The sequence below is a fragment of the Tiliqua scincoides genome, chromosome 10 (assembly GCF_035046505.1).
Source record: "Tiliqua scincoides isolate rTilSci1 chromosome 10, rTilSci1.hap2, whole genome shotgun sequence".
Lineage (NCBI taxonomy): Eukaryota > Metazoa > Chordata > Lepidosauria > Squamata > Scincidae > Tiliqua > Tiliqua scincoides.
This window is the reverse complement of record NC_089830.1, coordinates 6,417,065-6,443,186: the sequence shown is the minus strand read 5'-3', so window position 1 is coordinate 6,443,186 and position 26,122 is coordinate 6,417,065.

Sequence of the window (26,122 nt, the reverse complement as noted above, 5' to 3'; positions counted from 1 at the left end):
GACCCCCTCCATTGGCTACTGCCACTTTCTTACCTCTCTATATTTGAGTGCTGCTTATGAGGCCCTAGCAGTGGTTCCCAAACTTTTTTGACTAGCAGCTCCCTTGACCCACAGGGCCATTGGCTGTGATTCTCCATTAGGACTACAATCCTATACATCAGTGTTTCTCAACCATTTGTGGCATGGGTACCACAAATGGTACTTGAGGTGGTGTCTGGTGGTACTCATAGGACCCCTGGACACTGGCCGCCTAGCAGCATGACTAGGAAAATGACACAACAAACAGCGGTAAGGGGCTCCACTAGGTGGGCAGAGTACCAAAGCATGCTCTTCTGTGCTTGAAAAAGCCCTCCGGTCTACCCTGACCCTCTTACTGGTGTATGTCACATTGTATCCAGCCTCCCACCACAGAAATAACTGGTGATGATGTCATCCAGTGGTACTTTGAGTAGGTGGATCATGTGAAGTGGTACAGTAGAGGGCAAATGTTGAGAAACACTGTATACTTTGTTCATGGTGGTGGGCTTTCCGCAAGGATTCCGCAGCTCCCCTGGGAACCACAGTTCATAGTTTGGGAACCTCTGCCCTATGGGTAAGGCTGGCATCAATTCTGCACAATGTGAATATCCGCTAGCACCCCAAACTCCATCACAATACCCCACATTGCTGAACTCCCAACAGAACTAGAGATATTAGAGCTGCAATCCTATGCACATCTTCCTGAGAGTAGGCCCCACTGAAGGCAATGGGACTGACTTCTCCTCTTCTTTGAATCCAGGCAGCAGAAGCAGCTACAGCAGTTGGTGTGCAGTTTGGTGCACCACCACATCAGGTGACTGGAGGTTTAGGCCCTAGCATTTGGCCACCCTGAGAAAGTGACTGTTTTGCTAATTAGATTATTTGGTCTCAATATTAGCATCTGCTGGAGCCAGCTAGTCTTGGCAGCTAACACCTCCTTAAAAGTCACTACACTGCTGCCGCTACTGCAAGTTTGCAGTTTGTGACCCACCACCACCAAGCCAAACACAGGCCACCAAGATCCACAAAGCCCCCTTGCTTTGCTGCCTCTGGGACTATAGGATATAGGCACTATAGGCAACAAAGCACCTGACAGGTCCCCCATACAGGGCAGGAGGGCTTTATCAACTTCAGGGTCACCACATTAATTATATCCGAAGCTTATGGAAACTTTCTGAAAGACAGCAAAGATGAACTCTCTGTGCCCTGACTATTGCAAAAAGACTTAAATCCTGGAAGGACAAATGCCCACCCACTATTACTCAAATGGAGAGAAGATCTGGCATTATCTATACAGGTCTAGCCTATTTATACACAGAATTTTAAATATGAATTTGACTCAACAGGAATGGCCCCTGCAAATGAGAAGGAATGTGCTGATCCCTGGAGAAGGGGAAAAATGCATCCCTTTAAAATCAGTTTAAAAAACTGAACAGCCCTTTAACAATAGCCTCCTTAATGAGAGAGGGGGGAAGCAGCTGGCTGACAATCCATCAATCCTTCTCTCTCCAGGCAACCCCTCCCTTTCCCCCCCCAGCACGTGAAAGAAAGGTGATCACTTTGCACTGGTGAAGGGAGGGGCTGAGTGAAGCACCTTTGTAAGCATTTGGAGGAGGACTGATAAATGGATTGTCTTCTTAATGACTCTTATCTTACATCACAAAGGTCATCAAGGCTGTTTTTAAATCAAGAGAGCAAAGAAACTTTGTTTTTAAAACTGATTTGCTATAGTGCGTTTTTTGCCATCCATGTGAGTGCTTGGAATGGAACCCACGTGAATAATGAGGCTCAACCTGTATTTGAATCTGTTGCATACAGAATACAATTTTGTGTTGATAAATTTTTTAATACTTGGAAACTTTTAGATATTTTTGTATAGTTTTTTCTGTCACTTCTCTTATTTCTCTCTCACTTGTATTTCACTTTTTTCCCCTTTCCTTATAGATATTATGCACTAAAATCGTATCTCTTGTATTATGTTATTTAACAATAAAAGGAAAAAAAACTTCAGGGTCACCCATTTGTGCGAGCCTCTACTATAGTATACCCCGAGGGCAATGCTCTAGGGTTAAGAAGTGCAGAATAGATATGTTTGTGTCTACAGTTACAGTCTGCAGTAGTGTTTTTCCAACACAAGAAGCACTTTCAGGGTAGTGAGTTCATAATATTTAAAGCAGTGTTTCTCAAACTGTGGATCAGGACCCACTAGATGAGTCATGAGCCAGTTTCAGGTGGGCCTGTTCATTTCCATATTTATTTTTCATATATTAGACTTGATGCTACCATGGTTTGTGACTGCACTTGGAGAAATGCTACAGATCTGTACTTTTAAAAAGCTACTATGTATATTCTTTTAACAATGACAGTAAATGAGACTTACTCCTAGGTAAGTGTGGATAGGATTGCAGCCTAGGACTGTTAAAAATTTTCCTGCTTGATGATGTCACTTCCGCTCATGACACCCCTTCCAGTGGGTCCTGACGGATTCTCATTCTAAAAAGTGGGTTCCAGTGCTTAATGTGTGAGAACCACTGATTTAAAGAAAGGAAGGGGGGGAGAGGAAAAAAAAATGAAAGGTTTGGGTGGCATCTAGTGGAGAAACTTGAGCGGTGCAAGATAAAAAATAGACACACATAACACCTGAGACTGTGTGTAAAAGTCCATCCCCCCCCCTTACCTAGCAGTGTACCAGTCATTTCTGCCACCCCTCTTCCCACTCCTTTCCTTTTTTAAATGCAGCAGCTGCATCACAAACATGACACGGCAAGCAGTGGAGGGAGCCTTCATCCTATAGCTCACACAAGAGGTTGAACAGTGGCCCTCACACTGAAAGCAGTTGCATCGGGCTAGCATGGGCTCCAGCAAGTCTCCGGAGGACCAGAGGTTCATTTGGGAGCTCCCCACAGGCCAGACTGGGAGTCCCAGGGGGTCACAAATGGCCCCAGGTCAGGGTTTGGGCACCCCTGGACTAGAGAATTGGGCATCCCTGGACTAGAACCTGGAGAGGTCTAGGCCACCTCTCCTCTACACTTCCTCTTTCATTCTATTCTCCTCTTTCCTTTAGAATCTAGAGTGGGGGTGGCAATTTTCACTTACCTAATACTGCATAGTGATTGCAACTTACTGTAAGTAGTAGACTTGACTTTTTAACCCATTCTTGCCCAGTACACAGGGATACATCTTTGGTCCCTCCTGCGGATATGCAACCTTGGCCAGAAATGACTTAATGTAATCTTTAAAAAGCTAGCTAAGCAGTGATAAAGCCTGCAAACCTATACACCCTTACCTAGGCGTAAGTTCAATTAAAATCAGTGGGATTTACTTCTGAATAGACATTCATAGGTGTGCATTGCCTTTTTTTAAAGGGCAGGAAACCACTTTCCCCATGGGCAACTTGTGAGCAGGTATCCTGCATTTGCATGGGGACAAGCAGGGAGAAACACACACACACACACACCCATTAAATGGGCTTGTAACCATGGGAACCAAGGGAATGGTTACTCAGCCATCTGGGTTGCCCTGGCAACCTGAAAAGCACTTTCTTTCATTCCCATTTCAATTGCTCCCTGGTTCTCTCTCCTTCTCCCAAGTTGACCTTCATCACAATTTCCTTGGGTTTTCCAGAAAGCCTGCCCTAGATGCAGAAGCCACCCAGCCCATCACTTATGGTTGGAGCCAGCATTCCGAGAAAGGCCAGCAAAGTCACCTGAATAAGAATTTCAGCCCTTGTAGGGGAAGCTAAAGCTGCTCACCAAGTGATGTTCTTTCTGTGGAAGGTTGAAAGATCACACATAATATCTATACTGAACTTTTGCAGATAACCAAACTAGGTATGATGGTGGCCGGGAGTGGCATCTGTGGTCAGCCAGGCTGGGCACTGACTGGGGACTCATGCCCATTAAAGAGCCCACATGGACAGGTTGACCCCTGAACCCTCATTACCAGTCAGTAGTGGTAGCACCCACTGAGCCATCAGGGGACAGGTGAAGGGGCAATGATGACAGCAGGGCCTGCACATCCATAGGACTGACTTCAAGTGGTGGACTTGGGGGAGGGGGCACCTGCCTCCATCTGCCCACCTCCACCATCTTCCTCTCACTTCCTAGATTTGAAAAGGAAGAGGGAAATGGAGCAGAATGAAGTGTGGAGGAGGGGAAAATCAGGGGGGCTAGAGCAGAGGTGTCAAACTCATTTTATACAATGGGACAAACAGCTTTCATGCCACCTCTGAGAGCCGGAAGTGATATCATTAAGCAGGAAGTTATGTCATTAAGCAGATGATGGCCAGAAATAAGCACCTTGTTCTCATGTCATATTTTCAAGATATGGGAGAGCCCAATTATCATGTGGGCTGCCCTTTCAGGCAGGAGGTCTGGCTCAGTTGGTAGAGCTGCCACCTTGTATACCTGAAGATCTGAGGCTGCCAGTTCGAAACAACAGGAAGTACCAGAGAACTGACGACATGCTGATATACTGATGAGCTGACCCTCGGTGGCAGAGAGGAGTTGCCGTCAAGTGGAGCGTGGGAGGCGAAGGGCCAGAGAGAGGCCAGACCGGGAAGGAATCCAGCAGGAAGAAGGAGTTCTATGAAAGACTGGAACTAGTCAATTGTAAAAATCCCTGGGGGGGGGGGTTTAGAACAGCCTGCCTATGTAAACCGCCTTGGATTAAAGTCTGAGGAGAAATCTGAGGACCAAAGAAAGGCGTTATATAAATACCTGTATAAATAAATAACATTTCAGCAGCATTGCTTCTACCAAGGCATCACTTCACAGCTCAGCAGCTGATCCATGAAGTGATGCCTTGGCAGAAGTGGCACTGCTGAAGTGGCGACCTGCAGGACACTCGGCCTCTCCCAGCACCTCAGCAGTGCCTTCCTCTCTCATCCCTCTTGGTCTGCCCCTTCCCCCATAGTGTTCCTTGCCTTCTGTGGCCTCCTTCTGTCTCTCCCTCCCAAAGCTTCAGCAGAAGAAGCACTGCTGAAAGGACTGCACTGGGAGAACCCAATTATCATGTAGACCAGATAAAGAGCTTCCATAGACTGTATCCGGCCCACGGGCCTTATGTTTGATACCCCTAGGAGAGCATCAGAGACGTATTTTCTTTCGTTCCTTATTTTTAAAATAAAATTATACCTTTCTGCACAGCTGGGGAGCCCCCCCCCCAGCTTGCAGAAGCTCCTCCATTGGCTGTGGGTGGCTCCATTTCAGTTCCTTCCTTTGGCACCATACCACCAAGTTTGCCACTAGAAGGAAAAATTATAACATGCTTCAACACCAACGTTGATGCACTATTGGCATGCGTTACTTTTCGCTGACACACTAGACAATTTGTATGCATGGATCTGCAAATCTACATTTATTCACGCTGGACAAAAGCAAATACAAACAAACTTGTTACCTCTAATCTCATCAAATCTTTTTAACTTGAAGAACCATAGTTAAAAAAAACCTCTGCCCCAGGCAGCCACTTGAGCTACTTTCTCCTAATCCTGGCCCACAAAAGAGCATCCAGAATTTATAATTCCACCTGCCTACATTATCTAGCCCTCAACATGACAACTGCCAAGTGCTTTACCTCTGCATAAATGATGCAAGCTTAACTTCAGCCTCTCTTTCCAGGATCCTCCTTCATTTTATTTTAAGATGCCTCCCTTGGATCATCAGCCCCATAAACAATTAAATGGTTCTTTTTAGAACCACTTGTCTCCAGAACAGATACTGCTACAGCTTCACAGGGTGCTGAGAAGTGTGTGTGTGTGTATTTTCAAGCTGTCAGCTTTACCCTAAAATAAGTCAAGCTTCTGTTGTGTTAAGCGAGTACAGTGTTTGGAGTATAACACATCAGCAAAACAAATGGAAGGCTTGGCACCTGGACAATTTCAGCACAGTCTGACCTGCATTTTTGTTTCCCTGGTATTTTTGGATGTCAGCATATTTTAATTTGACCCCAGTGTTAATTCATGGTAGTTATTGTTAGCATTGCACTTTTTGGTGTACAAACTTCCATTTTTTTCCTCTTCGGTGGTTCTCAAACTTTTGAGTAGTGGGATCCACTTTTTAGTATGGCAATCTGTGGGGACCCACCAGAAGTGATGTCATGAAATTGGAAATGATGTCATGGCCAGAAGTGACATCATCAATTTAGGCTTCAAACCTAAGCCATGATCAGCTCAAGGTCCCATTACACAGCAACACTTGTGCTATTATTTTGCATAGTTCGGAATTTGAACATTCCAGCTTGGTAGTCAGAGCAGAAGGCAGACTTGGATCTTTCTTCAACCTCACAGCCCTCATCCCATCTTCCCACCTGTTCAGGGCAAAGCACCAGGCCTCTCTCCCACCAGGAGCCTGCTCTGCCCAGCAGCTCTATACCCTGTACCCTCAGCCCTGTATTTTCAATGGTGGCTGAGCTAGGTGCTAGATGGCCCACCTGAAATTGACTTGTGACCCACCTAGTGGGTCCTGACACACACTTTGAGAAATGCTGCTTTAACTCATTCATTATCCTTGTAAAAGAGGATAGGCATCCTTGTAAAAGAGGATAGGATAGGCATTTCCACCTGGGCCTCCCACCCAACACTCCTTTCTTTGAAGGAGTTAGCATTAAATGCACATGCATTCAAGCTTTGCAATCTAACAAGGCCAGGAAATCTCCCGCTTGTGGGAGAAATGCAAGCAAATCATCCCTTGCATCAACACCCCAGCAGAAACACTGTAAGCCAGAATACTTGCTATTAATACATAGCAATGAGGTCATTACGAACGGCACAGAAATGGGTAGCTTTGCATGGAAAATGAGGTTCCTTATCTTTCTCCAGTTCCAAACCTGATTTCCTCACCGGTATCATCATTTTCGGTTTCAGATTCAATGGTGTGCCAAAGTTGGTCCAAGGCCTCCTAGCACCTGGTGGCACACCCTTACCCAGCAGTGGTCTTCCTGCTTCTGCTCTCTGGTTTCAAAAAGGAGAATAGAGCAAAAGAGGAAATGAGGAGAGTGGAGGAGGAGTGGTGTGTATGAAAATCAAAGACTCTTCTCTTCTACACTTCCTTAACACACCTTGTAATCTGCCCCTCCCCCTCCCAGCCATTCCAAGCAACCTGGAGGCATCTCCTTTGCTTTGCTCACTTGGAATGGCCCTGTTGTGGGGGGGGGGGGGAGGCAGCTTAGGGATAGGCATGATGAAGCACCTTGCAAAACTTAGCCCTTTGACCCCTTCCTCTGGGAACACCACTGCAGACATTTTGTTCAAAGTGATACAAAGCAACCCAAACTTGGGGAACATCTGGAGAATGAGAGGCACTATACAAATAGAACAATATCTGTAAAAACCCCATTTGAAAAACAGCGTTTATGCCAACCTGTCAATGTGACCTGCCTTGAATCTATGAGAAATAATCTATGAGAAATATAAAATATTTTATATTAGAGTATTACGAGGGTCGCCCAGAAAGTAATGCACCACATTTTTTTTCTCAGCCTACAGTAATGGTACGAATGCGAAACTTTAGATATACATTATTTGAATTTTCAGGAGTGCGCACACAAATTTTTGGTTTCTTCAGACAGATAGCGTAGCTGCAGCAGTGTTTCGAAATGGCGTCTGTAAGTGATGTACATTACAAGCAGCGTGTCGTCATTGAATTTCTCACTGCGGAGAAAAACTGTTGGGAACATTCACAAACGTTTGTGTACAGTTTATGGAGAATCTGCAGTCGACAGAAGTACGGTTAGTCGCTGGGCACAGAGGCTGAGGCCATTAGAAGGCGGTTCGGCAGAGCTCCAAGATTTGCAGCGTTCGGGGCGGCCATACACGGCTGTCACACCTGACAAGACGCAGCTTGCTGCTGTGCTCATTCGTGAGGACCGACGCATAACGACTAGGCAGTTGGCGCTGAAGCTGTCAATCAGCAAAGGAAGTGTGGATGCAATCATCCGTGCTCTTGATTACTCAAAAGTGTGTGCACGATGGGTTCCGCGCTGTCTTACGGTGGACCACAAATCTCTCAGAAAAAACATTTCTTCTGAGTTGCTGAAACGTTTTGAAGATGAGGGGGAAGCGTTCTTGTCCAGGATTGTGACAGGTGATGAAACCTGGGTTCACCATTTTGAGCCCGAAACAAAACGACAGTCAATGGAATGGTGTCATCCTCAATCTCCACAGAAGAAAAAATTCAAAGCAACTGCTTCCGCCGGTAAGGTCATGATCACTGTGTTTTGGGACTGTGAGGGCGTCATACTCATTGATGTGATGCCAAGAGGCAGCACCATTAATTCTGAAGCTTATGTGAAGACATTAACCAAACTCAAGCGCTTCCAGCGACTTCGGCGCCATAACAACCCAGGTGAATGTTTGATTCAACATGATAACGCTCGGCCTCACACAAGTTTGAGGACTTCGGAACACATCACTAAACAGGGTTGGACTGTGTTACCCCATCCACCCTACAGCCCTGACCTAGCTCCCTCAGACTTCCACTTGTTTGGGCCATTAAAGGATGCCATTCGCAGAAGACATTTTGAGGATGACAAAGAGGTGATTAGCACAGAGCAGAAATGGCTTCGTGACCAGAACAAGGAGTGGTACCGACAGGGCATACATGCCCTTGTGTCTCGCTGGAGGAAGGCCATAGAACTGGACGGAGATTATGTGGAAAAATAGGGAGTGTAGAAGAAACATCATTCTTTCTTGTGTGTAAGTTTCATTGTGTTCAATAAATAATTGTTGAAGAAAAAAAATGTGGTGCATTACTTTCTGGGCGACCCTCGTATATATTAAAGTATTATTAGTAATTATTATTCGGTGATGTGGACTCACCTCCCTGCATTACAATCTCTGCGCATGAACTGGAGGTTGTCCATGACTTTGTGTACCTTGGCTCAACGATCTCCGACACTCTTTCTCTCGATACCAAGCTAAACAAATGCATCGGTAAAGCAGCTACCACGTTTTCCAGACTCACAAAGAGAGTCTGGTTCAACAAGAGGCTGACGGAACATACCAAGATCCAGGTCTACAGAGCTTGCATCCTGAGTACACTTCTGTACTGCAGCGAGTCATGGACTCTTCGCTCACAACAGGAGAGGAAACTGAAGGCTTTCCACATGCGCTGCCTCTGACGCATCCTCAGTATCACCTGGCAGGACAAAGTTCCAAACAAAGTCCTGGAATGAGCTGGAATCCCTAGCATGTATGCACTGCTGAAACAGAGACGCCTGCGTTGGCTCGGTCATGTCATGAGAATGGATGATGGTCGGATCCCAAAGGATCTCCTCTATGGAGAACTCGTGCAAGGAAAGCGCCCTACAGGTAGACCACAGCTACGATACAAGGACATCTGCAAGAGGGATCTGAAGGCCTTAGGAGTGGACCTCAACAGGTGGGAAACCTTGGCCTCTGAGCAGCCCGCTTGGAGGCAGGCTGTGCAGCATGGCCTTTCCCAGTTTGAAGAGACACTTGGCCAACAGACTGAGGCAGAGAGGAAAAGAAGGAAGGCCCATAGCCAGGGAGATAGACCAGGGACAGACTGCACTTGCTCCCAGTGTGGAAGGGATCGTCACTCCCGAATCGGCCTTTTCAGTCACATTAGACACTGTTCCAGAACCACCATTCAGAGCACGATACCATAGTCTTTCGAGACTGAAGGTTGCCAACTAACTAGTAATTATTACTAATGCTAATATTAGCAATCTATTCACAATCTAATACTAATAGTATTAGTAATAGTATTATTACTATTATATATTATTAGAGTATAAAAATACTCTAGCCATATTTTCCATTTCCATCTTTACCTTGCCACTTCCCCAAATGTAACTTCTTTGGGAGCCAGATTGTATTCATATTTCTTTGTCTTTGGCAGACAAATCCACAATGCCAAGCCTTTCCACAGTTCTCTAATGAGGCGGGTATAATTAATGTTGAAGACTGCTATCATCCCTTGCTACATTCATGGAAATGTCTTTCTCTAGAGTGGCAGGACTGGGGGGAAGGGGGAAGTGATAGTGCACCATTTCGCTTCTGAACCCTTTAGATACCCAGCAAAGTGTGACATGCCTGAAGCGGGAAGGAGAATCACCACCACCCCATGACAGAATTTGCAATGAACCAGTTCAATCTGTTATTCTCATTTACTGGCTGGTCATAAACATGCCCCCCTTCTCCCTCTCTCTCAGCTTCTATGTCTCTTCATAGCCGATTGTGCCTGCTTAATGGCTTTTGATGGGTGAATAGCTACTCCAAGCCCCTGGAGCTTCTCCCATACCCCACCTGCTTGGCTGGAGGCAGAAGAAAAGATCTTGGCAGTTCAAATCTGGCCAGCTAAGAGAACAAAGAGAGCTTAGCAGCTAGCTGAGAAGCTACCACCCAAAGAAGTGGCAAGAGTGATGTGGTTTCTGGGGGTGCAGCAGCTCCAAGATCCATAACTGTTTCTTGGGATGCCACCCTGCTCCACTTGAATGTTTGTAAATGCTCAGGCATAAGGAAGACAATGTATGTCTCCTTTACTCTCCTCCTCACAAGGAAACTAGGGCTGGCCTTGCTTGGGGAGGATGGGAACTGAAACAATACAGCTCCGGCCCATTCATGAGGTCGACTTAGGTTACTGCCTCAGGTGGCAGATTGGCAAGGGGTGCATACTGTCCACCCACTCAACCACCTCTGCTTGCCTCTTCTACTTCTCCCTCTCTCTGGTTTAGACTCAAAAAGAAAAGAGGAGGAGGAAAGGAGGAAAGAGGAGGAAGAAAGGAGGAGGAAAGGAAAAGAGGAGGAAGGGCCAAGAAAGTACTGCAGTGCTTAGCCCAGTGGTTAACATAAGAAGAGCCCCGCTGGATAAGGCCAAGTTCCATCTAGTCCAGCTTCAGTGGTCCACCAGGTGCCCCAGGGAGCACATAAGACAAATTACCTGTATCCCTTTGCCAATCCTTTGCATCTGGCATTCAGTTATAACCTCCTTCTAGGACCAGGAGATTGCACATACCCATCACGGCTTGTAACTCTTCCGCCACAAAGCTGTCCAATCCCCTTTTAAAGGCATCTAGGCCAGACACTATCACCACATCCTATGGCAAGGAGTTCCACAGACTAATTACTTGGTCCCTAAACTTTTTGGTCTCCGGAGCTCTTTACACTCCCAAACAGACCATTGGGGAGTCCCAGAGAACCGACATAGCGCCAAACAGATAGTGGCCACTTATGGTGTACTTATGGTGCCCCTGAAGGGGACTCCAGGTGTCCCATGGCTCCTAGGAACACACTTTGAGAAACACTACTCTAGCCAATCATTCCTTGCTCTTCCATATTCCCATTCTGTTCTCCTCTTCATTTTCAAATCGAGGGAGCAGAAGAAGGGGCAATGGAGGCTGTGGTTAGTATGACTCTGAATAAGAGGGCAGCATTTGATGGTTAGATATCATGCAGGCGGGGGTGGCATCCTGCCTCAGCCACCAGGAGGTCTTGGGCCAGTCCTGCAGATATATCCTTCCATTAGTAGAGCCCACTGTTGTCTCCCATCCAAGCACTGATGAGGCCCATGCCTGCTGAGCTTAAACAGTGCTACCCTGTTATGCACTTCCAGGCCAAAAGACTCCAGTAGCCACCTGCAGACTCCTGGTTACCAGACTCCTGGTTGCCATGTGGAAGTGCACACAGGTGCTTGTGTTGTCAGTTCATGAAAAAACACAGCACACAAGCCAAGACACCATAAACACCCCACCCTGCACCCGCAGATGTGACAAGTGGCAGGCCTACAGCAGCAAGCCAAGGAGGTGTGCTCCCACACCCACAAATGTTTAAAACAGTGCCTTGGGACAGGAGGGTCTGTCACTCAGTGGCACAGCACATGTTTGCATGAAAGAGGTCTCAGATTATATCCCTTGCAGCATTTCCTAGTAAGAGTGGGAAACTGCCCCATCTGAAACCCTAAAGCTGAATGGACCAAAGTCTGCCTCAGAATTCTGCGACAGATTCCCACTTTAATGAATGGTGCATTAGACATGCAAGTGCAGAATCAGGTGGCCTGCAATCTCTGGAGCAATGGACAAGCGCCTCCCCCCCAAAGAGGTGCTGGGTGGCCCCAATAATCCCTTGACCCCAGGTCACCTAATGAAGTTTTCTTTGTGACCACTTCATTGCTCCCTATCATGCTTGTATTGTGGCTCTGAGTGAGATGCAAAGAAGTTGGTTGCAGGGAAGCAATTGTGAGGTTGGTAAATGAGGCACTTCAGAGAGACCTTGGGCCTGCCTGGGTTTTCTCTGGCTAAGAAGAGAGAGAGAGAGGGCCAAAATGGAAATGAGATGGCTCCAGTTGTGGGAGAAATGGGGGTGGGAGGATGTGCTGGGAAGATGAGCCAAGACAGGAGGGAAAGTAAAAGAAATCACATTATGGAACAGGAGGAGATACAAACAGGAGGAGAACAGTGAATTCATCTTAGTCCCATTATGTATCTTTCTGAAACTGCCACTGAGTTTACGGGGAGTCGATGTCCTCCTTTTTAACCAAACTTGCTCCATTTTTCAACCTACCAAGAGGATTATTTTTCCTCCCACCAACCTAGCCTCAAATGTAATGCAGTGAATAATATTAAATGGATGTATATTTCATTGAATAAGTTGATGGAAATGCATGTCATTCCCACCCTCCTCCAGTGGGAACCTATACAACAGGTCACCACCCTTGAATCTGCACTTGCACCTCAGGTGTTCAGTATGGAGTTGAATTTAGGTCCCATTCCCACAAAACAGGGCAGCAAACTCAGCTTGCCACCAAAGTAACACTCACTGTGGAGCTATTGCCAACCCAGAAGCATGTATACTCTAGCCTGGCCCCATGCAATAAAGCAGGGGTCTCCAAACCCCAGCCAGGCCAGGTGCAACCCGCCAAGACACACAAAGCATTCATGTCCCTTATCTTGTGGAAATGGTTAGAGTCAGGGGTGTCAAACTCCTCTCATATAGCGGGCTGAATAGCATTCATGATGTTTGCCGAGAGCTGGAAGTGATGTCATTAAGCAGGACATGACCAGAAATAAGCACGTTTTTTCCTCACTTAGGAACTCATTAGCCATGAATGACAGCTGATAAAATAAGCAAATCTTGATCATATTTTCAAGATGGCGGGAGCCCAATTATCACATGGTCCACCCTTTCAGCACTGACACCTCAACACAGCTCAGCAGCTTGGTGCTGGGAGAGCCCAAGAGCCAGATAAAAAGCTACTTTCCGCAGGCCACATTCAGCATATGGGCCTTATGTTTGACACCACTGGGTTAGGTGATCGGAGTATCCCCCAAACCAGTCCCATATTTCTGAACATGTACATGTCACATTCACACTGTGTAAGACTGTTAAATGCACAATTCAAAAATACAGATCTTATCCGTTCCACCTAAGGCTGTTCCAGCCCCAGTTTTCTCCTTTCAAGTGTTATCTATCTCAACCCAGGTACCAGCCCCCTATGGTACAGTGGTAACCCCATCATAGTTTATAGTACAGTCAGGCAAAAGCATTAGCTCCCACCTTCAAAGCCTTTGGAAGCAGCTCCTAACCTTCCCCACTGGCCAACAGGCTTTCTTCCAAAGGCCCCACATCCTCACAGGGGCTTGGAAGAAGGCCCAGTGGCCAGCAGAAAAGATTAGTGGGAGAAAAATCTGTCATGAGTCAAGATTCAGGCAGCGGCTGGTTCCATCCTCCCCACTGGCCAACAGGAGCCCTACAGCAGGGGGTCTCCAAACTACAGCCTGAGGGCCACATCTGGCCCACCATAAGATTTTATCTGGCCCGCAGCAACTTGTTTTATTGTCAGATAATTTTCTAATGCTTGATATTTTTACTCATTTTATATCGCTACTCACATTTCTAATTTATCATATCATACCAGGCTGGTTACAGAAAAGATCCAAGTAAAATTTATCCATTCATTCATTTAAATTTCATTCATTTATAGAAACTGATTTTTGGGGGGCCTGTGACATTGTGTAAAATATACAATGTGGCCCTTATTCCACAAAGTTGGAGACCCCAGCCCTAGAGCAGCAATTATCAGCCATCAATTCTCCTCTACACTTCTTCTTCTTCTACTCTGTTGCCCTCTTCCTTTTCAAATCCAGGGAAGACAAGTGGCAGATGTGGGGGCTGGCACATCATGAGGTAAGGGTGTGGCAGCATTTGGCATGCCATTCCAGGTGCCAAGTGTTCTTGTCCCAGACTGCCTACATCTCCAACTACATCACCAACTTCTCTAGCCATACTGTTACTCATCTAGATATGAAGCTCATCGACAGGGCTAAACAAACTGTGATCACCAAGGATAACATGGAGTGCTACCCATGAACCAGCCAAGGACTTGACATCCAACCCCACCTGTTTCTGCAGTCTGAGGTCCATAGGCAGCAAAACCAGGAGGTTTATGGGACTCCTGGTGAATTGTCATGACTTGTGAACTAAGTCCACCTTGCTGGGTCTCAAACTGTGCGTGTTCTTCAGGGCAGTAGCACCAAACAAATTTCTCTGTTTAAGCAGCACCAACAACAAATCAGATATAAATCAAACAAATCTCATAAGGCCTTAACAACCATAAACGGCACATAAACCTTAAAGACAAGATAAATACCTAGGTTAAAATGCATCAGACAAAACACAGAATAAATCCTTCATACAAAACCTCTGTCTGCTTTTGTACAGGTGGAACTGCAGATGCGGAGCTGAGCAACATCCAGGCTTATAGAAATAAAAGAAGGAATGCTCTGCAGGTACACACCTTTCCACCAATAGCAAGTCCTATTAAATGCCTCTGCGTTAATCTGGAAGGGAGTAAAATGGGGTGTTTTGCCACATTATCTTTCCAGCTTGGCCTAGAGAACTTTTGCTCACTTTAAGCTGATCAGGTCCCCTTTACTTAAAATAGTCCTAATCCTACAGAAAGCACTACTGCACCCCACCACTAGGGTAGCTTGCCTGTTCAACCTGCTGAGTTCCTCCACTCTAACAACAGCAACTTCTCCAGCTGCTGCTGCAGCGACACCTCGGTTCCCAGCAGCTCCTGGGCATGGCAGCCACATACAAGTCTCCAGCAGTCTCCATTCATTCAGTACATCAACCAGTCCCCTTAGTCAGTCCATCTACTTTCCTCCAAGCTCCTTCCTCCCCTCTTTCACAGTTTCTCCAACCACCTTCCTTCTTCACCCACACCCTTTTCCTTCCTGCAGGTGCTGCTTTTAACCCTGAGGGCCTTGTTGCCTCCAAGTGGTTACAGCTGTGCAGCACACTCACTGCAATCTAAGGCCCTGGTTTTAACCCCATGCTTGCCTACCAGAGCAAGGGGCCACTGTTGACACCACACCCTATCTCCTTACACATTTCCATTACATGGGGTGACTCTGTTTTGGGTCTTGTACTGATCAATGTTTTTATAAACGATCTGGATGAGGGGTAGAGGGGATGTTTATCCAATTTAAAGAGGAGACAAAGGTGGAGGGGTAGATAACACCCTGGAAGACCAAATTAGGATTCAAAATGTTCTGGACCATCTCCAACAATGCACTCCAACCAATAAGACAAAGTTCACATTTGGAGACAAATGTAAAGTCCTACATGTAGGATCAAAACATCAGAGGCACAAATACAGGAGTGGGGAAAGGCTTGTCATTAGCATGTTTTTAAAAAGTGTTCTATTGGACCCATAAGTTTGGGTATGGGCCAGCAATGTGATGTGGCTGCAACAAAAGTGAACGCATCACTGGGTTGTATTAACAACAGCACGGAGTCCAGATCACAAGCAGTAATAATTCCACGCTATACTGTACTAGTCACATCTTGCTTGGAATACTGTGTCTAGCTTTCGGTACCACATTTTAAGAAGGACATTAATAAGCTACAGCAGGCTCAGTGTAGTCTGGAAACCAAGTCCCACTCGTAAAAGAGCTCTGTATGTTTAGCCAGAGGCAAACTTAGAAGCTCCGGCACCTGGGGCAGTGACGGTATGTGATATCATGACACCACTTCTGTGTTCTCCCCAGAGGAGGAGCTGTTGGTGGCTTTGCACCCCTGTTCCTTCTCCCATGGAGGCCCCTCTTTGAAGGGATGCCACTAGAAGGGAGAGCCACAGAGCAGAAGGAACAGGGGTGTGAATCCACTGCACAAAGAGCCCTCTCCTCTGGGAGAACCATATGTGGTGCAAGGCAGTCATGTGCCCCCCTTGGAGCAGCAGGTGCCCCTCAGGTTTCGTCCTTGTTGTGTCTCTTGCGTTTAAGCTGTGGAAGAGAAAACTAAGCGCAGATATGATCGCCATCTGCAAGTATCTAAAGGGCTGCCACATAGAAGTAGTGGCAGGCCTGGAGGGTGAGCAGGGGGGCAAATGACCAAGTGCCGTGTCCACACAGCATCGCGGACCACATGGAAAGTCTTCTGATGCTTCCGAAGTGATCTTAAGCAGTTCTTCTGGTTTCCTGAAAGTACTGTTTAAGACCTTGGGGAAGCCGAAGCCTCAGAAGGCTTTCCTAGTCATTCCTAATGTCGTGTGAGGCTCCGATGCACTAGGTAAGTATAGGGGTGTGGCATGGTAAGTGGTATTGTGGACATTTGTCCCGGGGCGTGTCAAGGGGCAGGTCCATTACTGCACAGAAGAAGGGAAAGGTTTGCTTTCGGTGATCCCTGAGGGCAAGATTAGAACCAGTAGGTTGAAACCACTGGGAAGTAGATTTAGGCTAAACATGAGGAGGGATTTTCTAAATTTAAGAGCTGTCCAGCCTGCCTTGTGCAGTTGTGGAATCTCCTTCACTAGAGATTTTCAAGCAAAGGCTGGAGGGCAACCTGCCAGGGATGCTGTAGTCACCTGCACAATGCAGAGGGCTGGACTAGATGGCCTCTAAGATCCCTTCTTCCAATTCCAGTATTCCATGATTCTATGACCTATGCACATTTCAGCATGGAAAGAGTTTGCTCACCTGCTACCCGGACGACTGCTCTCTCCGCTGGATCCAGCACGGAGTCTTGACTCTTCCTTTTCTTCTGCTCATGAAGGGGTAAGTTCCAGGGCAAGGTATCCCCCGGCGGGCAAGGAGACAGACTGCCAGACCTCTCACTCCGGTAGGACCTCTCACTTTTGCATGATCGCTCACTGCGGTAAGACCTCTCGCTGAGAGTCTCTTCATCAGAGGACGACATGGCCCCTTTCAAAAGAGGCGGGCACTGAAGTGCCAGTCCTTGGAAACAGGTGACCTATGGATTGAAATAAGAGTCCGTGAATGTGTAGATGGATTTCCAATGGATGGATGGATGATTGGATAGATCGATGGATGGACAGAGGAATGGATGGATGGACCAACCTGCTAATACAGTGGTTTTCAACCTTTTTCGTCCCTTGGCACACTGACAAGACACTAAAATGGTCAAGGCACACCATCAGTTTTTTGGCAATTGACAAGGCACACTGTGCGGTCAATGGGGGGCTCACATCCCCCAATGGTCCTATTGATAAATGACCCTCTCCCAAATTCCTGCGGCACACCTGGGAACCACTGGACGCCATATTGTGCCATGGCACAGTGGTTGAAAATGGTTGTTCTAATACAGGTTTTTTACAGCTCTTAAAGGTAACAGTGATTCAGAGCTTCATGTGAAGCACAGCTGAGTGCAGTGCCAGGCTGCAGGGGCTTTGGGGCAAAGTCCTCCACTAGCCCCCCCCATGGCACCCTCTGCTCATTCATTGAAGGCACATTGGATGCTACGACTGATACTGAGGGGTCAGTCTATTCAGAAGGGCCCTTTGGTGGGCATGAAACATTGACCAGTATTTGGCTGACTCCTGATACCAACACCTGACTGAATCTCATATCAAGTAGTTTCTCAAGAAGGCGGGGAAGAGAGAGAACTGCTGAACCTTCCTAGAAGAGTCAGCTCTGCCCCCAAACCTAGATATGTAGAACTAGCCAAAGACCCTTTGTCACCAAATGGCGACAGTGCCAAGTGTGCTCCATGGTTCCTTGAAATGTTTGGATCAGTTTTTCCCAATCTGTGTCCAAGAACCACAGGTGATCTGTGAGACCCTGAGAAGTGATCTGCAAGATCTTGGGGGGAAAAAAAGATTGTCTTCCATCACTTCCAGTGTCTTGCTGACTATGGGCCCAATCCTATCCAATATTCCAGTGCTGGTGCTATTGTGCCAGTAGGGTATACGCTGCATCCTGTGGTGGAGAGGCAGTCACTAGGGCCTTCTTAAGGTATGGGAATATGTGCTCCCTTTCCATGGGGCTGCATTGTGGCTACATTGGAGCTGGAAAGTTGGATAGAACTGGGCCTTTAGCCTTACCAGCTACAACTGCGGGCAGTCTGTTCTCTGTTTGGTGGTCCATGGGGAAGCATCTTGCCAAACGAGCTTTCCCCCATGGACTACCAGACAGGGCGGAAAACGGACTGCTCACAGCCAGCACTGCAGTGTCAGCTGCAGCTGTGGGGGGGGGGTGGTCTGTTCTCCACCTTCTCTGGTAGTTTGTGGGGGAGCACTCATTCAGTGCTTCCCCACAGACTGCCAAACAGAGAACAGACCTCCTGCAGCCGTAGCCAGACTTTCCAGTGTCTCGCCGAGCGCTCCCCCACAGACTAACAAATTTAATTGTATTTTTTGTGTGCAGGAGGGTGAGGGGGTTGCATGTGGTTCATGACAATTCAGTGGTCTTCAGGCTCCTAAAGGCTGGGAACCATTGGTTTAGATCAGGGGTGTCAAACATAAGGTCGAGGGACATAAGTCGAGGTGCAGCCTGTGGAAGCTCTTTATTTGGCCCACGTGATAGGCTCTCCCAGCACCACTATCTACTGCTGAGGTGTTCTGAGATGTCAGCCTGTGTGATAACTGGGCTTTCCCATATGTCGGGGCCCCTCCCAGATGCCCTGACCCCCGACTTACCCTGGAGCAGGCACTCCATGCCCAGGGTGGGGAGGCTTCCCTGCCCTTGAAGGGGGCAAAGCAGGTTGGCTCACCCCAACCAGCCAGAGGGAGCTGGCAGGGCAAACAAGGAACATTGCAGGAAACAAGCCAGGAACAGGAAAGGCCTTTTCTGCCCCACCTGGAGGTAGGGGAGGGGCCAAAGGGGGCGGGCCTGCTCCATAAAACAGGGAGGCCAGGGATGAGAGGCAGGCAGTGTGAAGCAGGGAGCTGTGAGGTCAACAGATCCTGCTCCTAGACCAGGTCTGGCAGCTCTGCTAGGGAGGAGGACAAGGGTGCTGGAACCCCCTCCCCCTCCAGCCAATCTGAGGCCTCCCTGGGGGTGGAACAAGCCTGCTCCAAGCCCCTCCAGGGGTGGACACCTATACCATATCTTGAAAATATAATCAAGATGTACATATTATCGCTTCTATTTGCAGTTAATGAGTTGCTGAGAAAAAAAAGTGCTTATTTCTGGTCATGACCTGCTTAATGACATCACTTCTTATTTGCATCACTTCTTGCATCACTTGCATCACTTATTTGCATCACTTCTGGCCCCCAGCAGGCATCATAAATGCTATTTGGCCCACTACGTGATATAAGTTTGACACCCCTGGTTTAGATGATGCAAGCACAAAACAGGTACAGGCAAGAGTTCTATGGTAAAGCAGCAGCTTTGCATACAGCAAGTCCCAAGTTCAGGCCCCAGCAGCATCTCCAGGTAGGGCTGGGAAAGATCCCACCTAAAACTGCTCAGTAGAAGGCAGCTTCATATACAGTCAAGCAAGAATAAGGGAACAACAGCCTGAGTACACTCCTATGCACTCTCCGTCATACTAAGTCCAGTTCCCCAAAAAGTAATCTGCTGTACATCTGCCCTTAGTCCAGTTCAGTGGTTCTCACACATTTAGCACCAAGACCCTCTTTTTAGAATGAGAATCTGTCAGGACCCACCAAAGTGGGTTAACCAGGAAAATTTTTAACAATCCTAGGCTGCAATCCTACCCACACTTACCAGAAGTAAGTCCCATTTACTATCATCGTTAAAAGAATACACATAGTACCCTGTTAAAAGTACAGGTCTGTAACATTTCCCCAAATGCAGTCACATACCATGGTAGCATCAAGTCTAATATAATGAAAATAAAATATTGAAATGAATGGGGACCCACCTGAAATTGGTTCACAACCCACCAAGTGGGTCCCGACCCACAGTTTGATAAACACTGATCTAGTTTAACTTGCATATTTAAAAAAATCAATTTCCTGGCATCCACAGAGTTGCACTACACTGCAATAAAACCTATAGCAGGTTGACTTCCATATTCCCTACCAAAACATCCTAAATGCCCCCAAAAGCATCTGCATGACAATCTCAAGGAATTTGCTTGGAATAGTTATGCAAATCAACAGTCATTATGTACATTAGCATCTTTTGAATTCAAATTCAAATGCTTTGTGGATATAATGAACTGCAGAATCTGGACTAGATTTTGGAACAAGCAAACTCATGTATTACATTTCTATCTCAACTTCCTCAGGACCATCTCAGAATGGTCTATTGCCTTCATGGCTTGCTTTTGGACTTCCAGGATGCACCTGGCTGCCATATTAAGAAACAGGGAGCTAGACTAGATAGAGCTTTGGTCTGAATTGAACCCAGGTTCTCCCAGCCCAGGGGCAACATCCCCACTACATCAGCCACACTGCCTCTTGGTCTGAAAGCACTGGCAGGAATATTTATTATTATTATTATTATTATTATTATTATTATTATTATTATTATTATTATTATTATTATTATTAACAACAGTATTTATATACCGCTTTTCAACAAAAAGTTCACAAAGCGGTTTACAGAGAAAAATCAAATAACTAATGGCTCCCTGTTCCAATAGGGCTCACAATCTAAAAAGATTCTAAAAAGAATAGAAAAAAGAAGGGCATACGCAAGGCTGACAAAGCCAATTGGATCAATTGCTCCCAATTGGGCCTTGAGCCTAAGGGTCACTGCCCCCATGCTACAAGCCCCATGCTAGGCTTGTCAGATACACACAGTGCCATCACTAGTTTTTGCATCATCCTTTATGGGAGGCCACCTCTCACTTGAAGCATTCTAGCAGGGGCTAAAACACGGCCAAATTTTTATTTGGATTGACATTGCATCTTGTTGGTTTATGGTGTGGATTTTTGTATCATATTTTGTGTATGTATGTGTGTGTGTGTGTGTGTGTGTGTGTGTGTGTGTGTGTGTGTGTGTGTTTTAAACGTTTCAAGTCTGCTCTTATTGCCACTTTTAATTGCTGTATTTTATTATTGATTATTTTATTTTCTATGCTACTATGTTGTATGTTCCTATGTTTTATATTTTTATCTATTCCTGATGCCTCTATGACTTCTGTGCTGCTGCCTCTCACTTTTTTTACTGTTTTATTGCAGCTTGGTTTTTAGAGTGATAGTTTTATGCAAGATGCCTTGGGCACGACAGTAGTGAGGGAAAAACAGAGTAAAGAGGCTTAAAATAAATTAAATAACTCCAGACTAGGGCAATGTGTACGCATTTTCAATTTGGCAATGCCCTTGTGGCACCAGTGAGACTCCTTGGCACATAAGCCAAGCATGATCAACATTTCCCTTCCCAGTTCATTCAACCTCTGGCATTTGCTTTGTTCATTTGATCCAATCCTCCTTCTGATCCCACCTCAGTCTCCCAGGCCAGCCGAAGACCTCCCAGCTCACCAGGCAGCACACTATCAGTGGCATAGCTAAGTGGGGCCAGGGAGGTCAATTGCCTCAGGTGCCCCGCCTTGGAGGTGTGTCAGGGAAGTGCCTTTTGGAGACCTTCTAAGGCCCAGGAAGGGCATGTGTGACTTCTCCAAGCTTCAGAAGTCCTCAAGAGGCTTTAGAAAGGCACTTCTGGTTTCACTAAATGCCACCCCCTTACCCAGTCCAGCAGCACCAGTCACTCCAATACATGGAGTACTGTGTCCAATTCTGGGCACTTTAGGAAAGATGCAGCCAAGCTATGAAGAAAGATTGAGAGAACTTTGCCTCTTTCAATCAGCTGGGGAAGAGGAAGTCATATGGCTGCCCTTCTCCATCAAATGTGCCTGAACCATTCCATCACTTCTGGATGCAGAGGCAGGGTACAATTAGTTGCCTTCAGGGAAGCTGCCTGTCATTTCTCCTCTGGGCTTACTTACTTCCAATCAGTTACTCATGAAGCAAACACGGGGACAGAGGTTGGCTCCTTTTTTGATGGAACAATGAAGAGTGTCTCCCATTTTATTTCAGAAAAATAGGCACCTCAGGTGTAAGATATTTGAGGAATACTGCCTTAGAAGCTCTTAAGTTCACTTGGGTGTGAGCAGGCCATGACACTTTAGTGGTGAGACCAAAAAAAAAAAAAAAGGCACTCTGCACATGCTCAGAGGTTCTCTCCTTGATTAGAACATTCATGTCACAAAGTGAGGACCCTGCATTCCAAAACGGGATCTAGAGAGAAGTCCTAATTCAAACATGAGCTCTGTCCAACCCCAGCTTGGTGATCAGGCAAGTGTGCAAGAGCTCACAAGGAAGGCAAGAAGAGCCTAGCTGGGATGGTGCGGGTAGGTGGGTTCAAGCACTGTTAAGGAGCAAGCCTTGACTCAGGGCAGTTCTCCCTTGCAGCTGACATGCAAAGGTCTCCCAACCAAGATCATGCAGTGTGTGTGCATCTGGAGCATCACAGAGGCTGTGCCTTCTTCCATATACAGGGATGCAACAGTGTGAAAAATTGTACCCCTGTGTTTGTGGCAGCTCAATCACCAATGGCTAAAAGGAATTGTGTGCCCCACCCATTCTCCCCAGAGGCTACTGCTAGGGCTGCTGAAATCTTGCTGGGAGCCCCATTCCTGAAGCCCTGCCCCATAGTAGACAATGGAGGCAGAGCCTATACTCAACCATTCATTCATACAGTCTGGGGTTGAGCCTTGGCACTAAAAACCCAGATCTCAACCCTGGTGAGACCTGGTTCCAGATTAGATCCTGTGTAATAATTCTTTCAGATCTGGGCCACTTGGAAAACAAGGCTTGGCATTGTTCACACCGGAATTCAAGATTTATTCTAAAGCTCCAAGCTCCCTCCCAGACAGGCCCTCCTGCCCTAAATCCAGTGCCATGTGATTTTTCCTTGCAGGAATCATGAGCTTCCTGATGGACCACTGCTCTGTCAAAGCCAGCTTTAAGTCACAGCTGAGTGCTCTTCCTCTTCCACTCATTTATTTCATTTATATTCAGTGCCACTTCCCTTTCCCGAGGCTCCAATCCCAAATGCCAACATCCCTCAGCGTTCCCCATTTCTAATCTTACATGACTCCAGTTTAAGGTGCTAATGAGAGACAGAGCAAAAGGGAGCATCCCCCATCTTGGGTTCGAGAAACACAACAAGGCTATGAATGAACTGCATGCTTTTGCCTGAATTTAAGGCATCCATCCATCCATCCATCCATCCATCCATCCATCCATCCATCCATCCCTCTCTCTCTCTCTCTCTCTCTCACACACACACACACACACACACACACAGGTTTTTCATTTTAAAAAAGCATCACACACACACACACTCTCTCTCTCTCACTCATATATGGGGTTTCTATTCTAAAAAACACCCACAAGTGCCTGAACCCAGTCTGACACCCCACTTTCCTTCCCATGAATTATAGTGTTTATAATTTAATCCACTTGATCATAAACCATCAGGTACAAACTGGAATTCTATTCCTAAACTGGTGGAGGATCTATGTTAAATCCACAAGCAACCAAAGTGACAATAAATCACATTTAGAATCACACAGTGGGGGGGGGGGGGAGAGAATAATTGTCCATGAACACATGTGATTCTATAAAATAATACACCCATTGTTACCAACCATTGCATGAGCTGCTCACAGTGTTTCTGAATATTGTTTCATTCTACTGCTGTTATAATTATGATTTCTGATAATTAAAAATAAAAAAATGAGGAGCAAAAGGCAGGAGTCCTGTTAGAAATCAATGGAAATTATTCTGAGAATTCAAGAGAACAAAGACACATCCCCCTGAGAGCACTGGTGAAGATTCCTTTTAACACCCCCCCCCCCCAAAAGAGAACCATTTTTTTTTCTTATCAATGCTTAATGGAAACACCAGGGTCTGTTTCTAGATCTGCATGTGCATAGATCAGGATGTAAATGCACAGAGGGGACTGGGTTTTCCAAGTGCAAAACTGGGTGATCAGGAGAAAAGACATTTTTTTCCTTTAAATTATTAATATTTTGCTTTTCCCCTCCTGCCTTCTTGGGAACACACCCACCCCAGAAATCTCCAGGAGTAGACCTCTGGAAGAAAAAAAAAAATGAATACCCCAAATATACAGAGCCCCACACATGAACACACATGGTGGGGTGTGTGCTTAAATCTTAGGCAGGGCTTTTAAAAAAATAAATAAATCCAAGAAAAATGGCATGCCAGGTGGGTTAGGGGCAAAGCCTCAGTCCAGGCTTTTGAGTCTGGGGGCAGCAGCAGCAGCAGCAGGTGCGGACATGCCATGGTTTCCTCCTGGCATGCCAAAGGAGAGCATCCTTGAAAGGGGGGGTTGATGCTGGTGGGGGGGTGTGATCTCCCTCCCCAACCGGGCTTCCTGGCTTTGGGGGCAGCAGCAGGTGCGGACATGCCATGGTTATCTCCTGGCATGCCAATGGAGAGCATCCTTGATGGAAGGGGGGTTCTGCTGCTGGGGGGGGGGAGACCGATCTCCCTCCCCAGCCGGGTTTCCTTTCCTCCCCCGCCCCCCTTCCCCCGCCCTTGGATTCCCCCGTTCAAGGGGCTTCTCCTGCAAATGCCCAGATGGCATGATGGGCATGGAAGGGATGCCCAAGGCGGGCAGCCTCTGCCCTCGCCCCTCCGCCTCCTGCTCCTGGGCTCCTGCCCTCCCTTCCCCCGGCCTTACCGGGCGCGATCGCAGCGGGGCGGCGTGCTGGATGGGTCGTCCTCCCCCCCCCCCGATGCACACAATGGCCGGCGATGGAGACCAGAGATCCCGAGCGATGCCCAGCCAGGGCGGGCGGGCGAGCGCGAGGGAGGGAGCGAGCGATGGAGAGCCCGTGGTCCCTCCCCGCCAGAGCCGAGACGCCGCCCCTCGTTCTCGCCCAGCCGGATCGGGACCGCCCCGTGGCGCGGCGTGGCGCCCCCGGGGCAGCCCATCTCCCAACCCGTAGCCCGGCGCTGATCACCAGAACCCAGGACTGCACAGAGCTGCCCTGGCACGACTGAGGGTGTGGGGCAGGCAGGGAAAGAACCCCCCAGCCCAAGGGGTGCCCATGTCCCCAAACCTCCCCCTGGCACAGGTGCCCCAGCATCACTCCGTTTGCACAGATGGCAAGAACTATAGCTGGGGGGGGGGAGTTTAGGGGTCACATGTGTTTGTCCCCCACTCTCCCATGTGCATGCTTAGCCTAAAACACAGCCCTCTCCCAAGACCCTCTCTTGACCCTGAGGGCCACCGCTGCCAACCGCAGCACAGGAGGGCAATGCTTGTGCCCAAGGGAAGCCCCCCAAAGAGGCACAGTCTAGGTAGGATCTTGTTCTAAAACCTTTGGATAGATGAGAGCCCTTCTGTTATCTCTGCCTGGGCAGGATCCTGGGCCCTCCACCCCACGTGCCCAACTCAACATCACTGAGAGTTACTGCCAAGGAGAGGAGGAACCTACATGCACAAGGCCCCTGGCATGGAACATATTGGATTCTAAAGGCCAAGGCTCGCTCCTGGGCTCCTGGTTGGAAAAAGTAAATTGGAACATGCCTCTGAGCATGTGCAAAGTGCTTCTCCGGTCACAATGAATACCCTCCTTCTCCAGGGTACAGGATTTCAAAATAGGCTTCAGCTCTCTCATGTTAGAAACCAAGCACTGAATGACAAAAGGACTGTAGTTTAGTAGCAGAGCAGCCTGGGAGAGGTCCCAGGTTCAATCCTTGTATCTCCAGATAGGGATGGATTTCTAGCAGAAACAGGCAGGTGCTGAGCTATGGTAGCTTCCCAGGTGTTTGGGGATAGAAGGACCCCAGCAGTTGAACAGCCTGGGTCTCCCTTCAGTCCCTTTCCAAAAGAGATAGGGAATACCTTCAACCCCAAAGACCCCTGTTTGGGTTAGGGGTGCCTCACTCTA